The following is a 6,699-nucleotide window of genomic DNA, read 5'->3' on the forward strand; positions in this document are numbered from 1 at the left end:
TCCCCACAAGCTCGATGGTGAGCTTGCGTTGCATGAACCTTCATGTCAAGCATCTTAGGGTGGGTCTACGCTTAATTTATTTAGTGATTGCTGCGTTCCTGAATGTGAAAAATCACACCTGAGACTGCTGTCCTATGCGCAAACTAATCTGGTTTGTAGCTGCACTAGGTTTTTCAGTTAAGACAGGCTCGCCTCTCAGGATCGTCTACAATACCGATTATCGGATTTTACTAAACCAGTTTGTTAAACAGTGTCAAGCTGGATGCCGTGGCCACAAGGCACCATAATACGCTGGTGATGCTTCCGATGCCATCTAGCGTTGATTTCTGAGCGTTGCAATGTGGGTAGCTATCCATAAAGTTCCCGCACTCACCTCCTCCACTGGCATTCTGGGTTTGGATTCATGCTGGGGTGCCAAACAGTGTGCGGGTGGCTTCTGGGTAAAATGTCGTCACTCTTTCCTTCTCGTAGCAAGGGCAATCATTTGTGCCTTTTCTGGATTGCACTGAGACGCCATGCGGAACCGGCAACCATGGAGCCCGTTTTGCCTTTTGTCACTGTCACCGTATGTGTACTGGATGCCACTGACAGAGGCGGTACTGCAGCGCTACACAGCAGCATTCATTTGCCTTTGCAAGGTAGCAGAGATGGTTACCAGTTGTTCTGTACTGTCTGCTGTACTATTGTAAATTGGTGATGAGATGACGGTTATCAGTCGTTCCGTACCGTCTGCTGCTGTCATGGGTGCTCAGGCTGACCTTTGCTGTGATCGGCTGGGGGCACAAAGACAAAAATGGGAATGACCCGGGGGGGGTAATTCCCTCCTTTATGTTGTATCTAAAAATAGAGTCAATCCTGCCTAGAATATGGGGCAACTGTACTAGAGAACAAGTGTATCAGAGAACCAGGGAGCACAGCCGCTCCATGTCAGATCCCACAGAAATGATGAGCTGCATGCCATTCATGGGGGTGGGGGGGGTGTCCCTGCAACAACCCCACCCGTTGCTTCCCTCCTCCCTCAACCCTCCTGGGCTACCGTCGCAGGGCCCCAACTTGTGTGATGAAGGAATAAAGAATGCAGGAATAAGAAACTCTGACCTTTTAGTGAGATAAAATGAGGAGGAGGCAGCCTCCAGCTGCTATGATAGTCCAGGCAGGACACTAAACGGTGGAGGGGAGAGGAGCCCAGCATCCCGCTGCCAAGATAGTCCAGGCAGTACAGAATCTTTTCTTTAGACATGGGGGGGGGGCTGATGGAGTTCAGCCCCTAGTTGCTATGATGAGGACGGTTACCAGCCGTTCTGTACCATCTGCCGGGAATAACTGAGAGTCATTCCTATTTTTACCCAGGCACCCCCAGCTGACCTCACCTGAGGCCAGCCAGGAGCACTCACAAGCTGATGACAAGGACAGCTACCAGTCCTACTGCACTGTACCGTCTGCCACCGGAGAAGGGAGGGGAGAGGATGTTGCTGTTCATTGCCGCAGCACCGTGTCTATCAGCAACATGCAGTAGACAGTGAAAAAAATCAGGAAACTATTTTTTTCCCTTTTCTTTCACAGGGGAGGAGGGGGAGTAAATTGACGAGATATACCCTGAAACACCCCGGACAATGTGTTTGACCCTACAGACACTGGGAGCTCAGCCAAGAATGCAAATGCTTTTCAGAGACTGCTGGCATGAGCTGAGTCTCAGTAACCCCTTCCTCCTCCTCCATTTAGCGTCATTTGATCTCTTTGGCTTTCCGTCGTTGTTCACACAGCACTGTGCTGTGGATTCTGTATACGCTTGGAGATTTTTTTCATGGTTTTTGCATTTCGTCATCATATATGAGCTCTGATAGAAGATTTGTCTCCATACGCGATTCGATCAGTATTCCCGTATGATCCATGCTGAGTACTTTTTGCGATTTGGGAGTGCATCGCCCCGTGTGATCAGAGTCCCGTGGGAACAGGAATATGAATTCAAGTTTGTGGCTTGGGTTTCGGGCTAGTGATCTGAGTTCTTGGTTTCCAGAGCGGTCACAGTGGGGCAGTGGATACCACCGGGAAGCACTTTTACGTTGATTTCGTCACATCACTATTCCAAATGGGCATAGATTCAGCTATTCTTTCTTCGTGGGAAGGGCGTACAGAACCCGGTTAGAGCCCTTTATATGTTAAGGCCTCTTGTGTGGACGGTGCGGCGGTTAAATCGCTTTAATGGCTGTGCTAACATCGTCGATTAAAGTCTGTAGTGTAGACCAGGCTCGGAGATGAATTAGTCATATGGCTGGAATGGCCACCACTGTAGTTAGTTTTATCTGCAAGCACTGCAGTGCCTGTAGCCTTCCACTAGGCACTCGCTACAGTGAAGGGAAGGGCTGTTATCATAGATTCTGGACTGGAGGGCTCGCCGAGGTCACGTGGTCCAGTCCCTGCCTTCATGGCAGGACAATACTTGTCTAGCCATCCCTGATAGAGCATTCTATTTAACTATCTTTTTTCCGAGTGGAGTTCACACCTTCCTAGGCATTTAGTTCAGTGTTTACAACCTTGACAGTTAGGAACTTTTTCCTAATGTCCAACCTAAATCTCCCTTGCTGCAGTTTAAACCCATTGCTTCTTGTTCTATCATTAGAGGCTAAGGTGAACAAGTTTTCTCCCTCCTCCTGATGACACCCTTTTAGATACCTGAAAACTGCTATCATGTCCCCTCAGGAAGGTGGATTAACCTGCCTCTCAGAAAGGTTAATCCACCTTCCTGACAGGCAGCAGCTAAGACAATGGAAGAACCTAGCACTGTCTACACCAGGGGTTAGGTTGGTTTAAGTTCTCTCTTAGGGCTGTGGATTTTTCACACGTCAGAGAGATGCAGCTATACTAATGTAACTTTTCAGCATAGACCAACCCTTACTATAGACAAATGGAGTTCAACTAAATCCAATTCCTTACAGGTAATTTGAAAGCTTAATGCCAGTACAGAGAAAGCCAGTGGTCAGAAATCCGGGTTTAATTCATTTACATTCCATATTACGTCACTCTGCAGTGATACACATACACACCTTTCAAAATTTTAGTGGGTTTTCCACATTTGAGAGTTCAAAGCATCTAAGTGAAATTTTCAATTGATACCTCTCAAATAGAACATTCTTTATTTGAAAATACAGGTTTGACTTAAGACACATGCTACTACTGGAGCTACAAAATTATTTCAGTAGTTCTTCTTATGGACAATTAACCCTTTAAATCATTACATGTTAAGATAGTTTTTTCAGAGCTCATCTGTTTTGCAGTAGTCACAAAAATAACTTCCTATTCAACATGCTGGACAACAGAATGGAACCCCCTTAGAAACACTTCTGTTCTTTACATCTGTCACTACTGAGTTTCACTTTCCTTTTTAAAAAAAATTCCCCTCTCCTCTCCTCCCCCAATCCCTCAGATCATGATTCAATTTTCATTCTTTTCTGCAAATACACATTGAGTGGATGGACACCAGCTCTCCTCCTATACAGTCCTTTCTATTCTTACAGCTAAAGTGTACAGATAACTATTATTAATTAAATTAACAGAGTATAAGAAATGTTAGAGATGCATATATTTATTACCGAAGGCACAAGGACACAGAATTAACCTTTTAAGTTCAATTTCAGCTTTGCAAAACTGATTCAGATCCTTAACACTACTATCAATGTATAGCATACTGACCATTTGCATCAACAAATAAATAAATCTCTTTATTGTGTTGGGAAGCAAACAAGGACCTTGCCATAAGCAGCTCACCCCATGCTGCCAGAGGACACTTGCAGCTAGAACTTATCTGCTGTAGGGCAATGCTCTCTTGATGTCATAAAAACATTAAAAAACAAACAGCACTAAAAATAAAAATCCATTTCAGTAAGTTTCTGAGGAACTGCCCCCCAAAAAATACTCTTCAAAAATATTCACAATCACATTACAATTTATACTAGGTAACAGCCTTCATTTACTATTTACATACACTTCCAGATTTCAGAGAAAACTATCTGGGACATCTAAATATATTTAAGGAAAAATGGAAAAGAGAATGGACATGTGTATATATTACAAAGACAGTTTATACAGCTTTAAAGGTTGAGGCATTTTATTAAGTAAAGAAGTCTTCATAAAAGAATCAAGTCACTAAAATAAATAATAAAATCCAACCATACCATTAGTCCTCCTCTAGATTTACACATGTTAAACTCACCTTATTTACCTCACACTTCTCTTTCTTTAAGGTCTCCTGTTCTTAGAGCCTAATCGCTTTCCTGTGATGTGACATGCTGGAGCACCACTATTGGCTCCTTTATGACAGAATCAACCACTCTTGCTGTGAACCCTTTGACTCCATTCTAGGATTAATTCACTTTCCTCCCTCTAACACACACACAAAATTCCTCTGGTCAAATAGCACCACATAATTAACCAAATGTGATGGCATTTTCCAGTTTTAGCCTCAAAAGTATATGCCAATCTTGCAAGCCACACTAAACTAGCATTCACGGAAGCTGGAAATCCCTCAAAGACGGTTTTAATGATTACTTTAAAAGAAAATGCTTTTCAAACTCTAGCACCCTCATGCATTCAGGCAAGCAGAAACCATTTAACTGCCAAGACACAAAAAAGTATTGTATAACAAGTGGAATGTTAAAAACCCAGCACCTTGATGGATAGACCTTCCGTTAAGCACTGACTTAATATGTAAAAACCAGCCAGCTAGCTAACTTTCCCACCGCAACATTTGGCACATCACTTAAAACTAAGCAAGTTCCCCCGAGCAATAGTTTTACTTATCACTGCCATGCTTACTTAGGAAAAAACATACCAGTCATTCTCACTACTCAGTAAGTTCTTTTAAAAATTGCAGCTTATTACAAGCTAGACAAATACTAGGAAAAAGGTAGAGTTCGCCCTTCAGTTACCACTCTTAAGTCTCTAAAGACTTCACTTTGACCCAAACAGATCTGTATCATCAACAGTCTCCTGATTTTAAAAAATATTTGTGGTTAGCAGCAAGAATGACTCTAGAAGCTCAAAAAAACAGCTGGCCTAACAGATTATGAAAGGCCTTGATTTTCTCACCTCAAAATGAAAGTAAGAGTAGTAAACCCATTATACACTCTATAAGAAATACATTCCTTGTTTACACATTATACAGCTCTTAGATTGACCTCTTTATAAAACTATTCTGCATTTTCTTATTTAAAAAATAAGCATTAGCACTGACACAATGCAAAACAAACACTTCTAGCTGACAACCACCAATACAGTCATCTTAGTGCATGAAACATACTGTTAGGTTAACATATTGATAGACTTATAATTTCACTTCCACTGATTTTCAATGGGGATCTCTCTTCATACCCCCCCAAAAGTCACTGAAAAAAAAAAAAACAACAACTTTTCAGGGATGCTGTCCAACACTAGAAACATAGAACATGTATATACACACACACAGACTCACTACCCTCCTGCTGATCTTTGCAGTATTTACCTCCAGGCTTCAGGCCCACTTGCAGAGAATTAAAGACCCTTAAAACATTCATTGAAAGAAGCACGGGCCTTTCCTTAAAGTACTAACATTTTTGGTGGGTTTCTTATAGAAAATTTCTTCTTCCCACCAGAAGCTGCTTTACAGATAAAGGTGCCTAGTGTGACATTTCCACATTAGATTCACTTCCACTACAAATAACCATCGAAATTTTAAAAATCCGCAATTCACATTAGCCAGGGAGCTGTGCTCTCTTCACCTTAATTTAAAAAAACAAAAAAACAAAAAAACCCCACCCATTTACCTCAGCATGACCCTATATACTTCACTGCACAACTGACATTTATTATCTGCATTACATCTACTTTGAGGGCAAAGGTTGTAGCCATCCCTAATTCCTCACAAGAAGGGGATGAAGCCCCATTAGCTCTCTCCATGAAGAGATGGGTATATCTCACATTCATTCTCTATTTAAAGTAGAGGGGGCTATGACCCCCTCTCACAATACCACTATCAGTAGGTGTAATCGCCCAGTTCTCTAGATATGAAAAAATATAGGCCCCTCACCACCACTGTAACGGTAGGGGATAAAAGCCCCTATCCCTCCCACAAAAGGGCATGCCACCCCATCTGCACACGCAAGGCTGAAACCCCTATACAGAGCCCCTTCTCTCCACAAAAAAGGGGGTTCAGTCCTCATTCCTTATATACTTTGGGGTACAAGCCCAGCCCTGAAGGAAGCCCCACTTACAGTATACAGATTAGGGATTGCAGTTTCCGTCCCCTGTGAGTGGCGGCCTGCCCCATACCTGGCTATATCGGGGGGGGGGGGGGGCAGCCCCTGCACACCCTCCTCTCTATAGGGGCTCAGCTCCCCCCACCCCCCTCCCTGTAGGGGGGCTCGGCCCGGAAGGGGGCTGCCGGTGTAAAGGATACTGTTGGGGCGGTTGGGTCTGTAAGGCCCTGATGTTGGGGTGAGGAGGCGGCGCCGGGTGAGGGGGAGCCGGGGAGGGAGGCGGCCCCGCTGCCGCCGCCCCGCTCCCGGGGCCAGTCCCCGCCGCCGCTGCAGCCGCTGAGCCGGGCTTCACAGCCGCTTTCTGCGGTAAACTCATCGCAAAGCGCAGCCACCCCCGCCCGCGTGCGGGGAGCGGGGCAGGGGGCAGCCGGGCCGGGGGACAGCCCGGCGGGCCAGCACCACCGGCCGG

General features: G+C 44.6%; 1 protein-coding gene across 20 annotated transcripts in view; it reads right to left on the reverse strand.

Moving 5' to 3' along the window:
* EIF4G3 (eukaryotic translation initiation factor 4 gamma 3) overlaps nucleotides 1-6,699 on the reverse strand; it is a 499,287-nt gene that overhangs the window by 491,624 nt on the left and 964 nt on the right. For 11 of the 20 annotated variants that reach the window (XM_075060279.1, XM_075060281.1, XM_075060286.1 and 8 more), the window contains exon 1: nucleotides 6,431-6,575. The exons of 1 other annotated variant lie outside the window; for it this stretch is intronic. The gene's annotated coding sequence lies outside the window, so the exon portion shown is untranslated. Of the gene's footprint in view, nucleotides 1-6,430; nucleotides 6,583-6,699 lie in introns of those variants that run through there. 8 more of the 20 variants (XM_075060273.1, XM_075060272.1, XM_075060294.1 and 5 more) reach the window with 6 other exon arrangements.

Source organism: Chelonoidis abingdonii, chromosome 23 (assembly GCF_003597395.2).
Source record: "Chelonoidis abingdonii isolate Lonesome George chromosome 23, CheloAbing_2.0, whole genome shotgun sequence".
Taxonomy (NCBI): Eukaryota; Metazoa; Chordata; order Testudines; family Testudinidae; genus Chelonoidis; species Chelonoidis abingdonii.